Here is an 886-nt window from a genome sequence, read left to right as displayed (position 1 = left end):
TTGAAATAGCTCTTTCCAAAGTTATCAATGATCTCTTAATTGCCTAACCAGATGTCCTTTTCTCAATTCGTCTTGACTTCTTTGCAATGAGAAATTTCCTCATCTGTAAAGTGAGAAGGTTGGATTTTGGCAATGTCTGAGAGCCCTTCTAGCTCTAGAGCTATAAGCCTCTCATCCATTCCTTTGGTATACCAAAATTATTTGGAAGAAGCTCAACCCATTTCTTCTTCCATCCTTCCACCCACTCATCCAATTCTCAACTTCCTACACAGTCCTGCTCCCTCCACCTGAAGATGGCTCCCTGGGAGGGGAGACACACAGCCATACACCAACATATCTCCATTCTCCCTGGTACAAGCTTACATGCAGGCTTCAAGAACCTAGAAAATGAGTAGCTCTATATCCAACCTTTATATCCTTACCTGAGTGGAAGTGTGATACAGGGAAAGAAGGAGAATGATGTGTCCTCAACCACCTTCAGCTATTTATACTGAGTGAGGAGGGGCTGGCAGTTGAGTTCTGGTCCAAAGGGAAGGGAATAGGTCACAGAGGCAGGAATGGCTTTAAGGTAGGGGGGAGGGCAAAAGGTTCATTCGCCTTTCCTCTGCTAAGAACATTTGCTAAGGCAGGGTTGCTTTGTATTGAGCTTACCTAAGGTGGGGCTAGAATAAACAGCAGAACAAGATTCCATCTGGAAGAACCCAATGTAGAGCTGTCTCAGTACCAGGAGGATTTTCCTTCTTTCCTTCCTCCCTCTGTCCCTTCCCCCTCCCTCTGTCCCTTCCTCCTCCCTCTGCCCCTTCCTCCTCCCTCTGCCCTCTCCCTCTCCCTTTCTCTTCCTTCCTTCCTTCCTTCCTTCCTTCCTTCCTTCCTTCCTTCCTTCCTT

The sequence above is a fragment of the Petaurus breviceps genome, unplaced genomic scaffold (genome assembly GCF_028583685.1).
Source record: "Petaurus breviceps papuanus isolate PSGF00001 unplaced genomic scaffold, PetGlider_PUasm1.0 77, whole genome shotgun sequence".
In the NCBI taxonomy this organism is placed as follows: Eukaryota; Metazoa; Chordata; class Mammalia; order Diprotodontia; family Petauridae; genus Petaurus; species Petaurus breviceps.
This window is presented reverse-complemented; position numbering follows the sequence as displayed.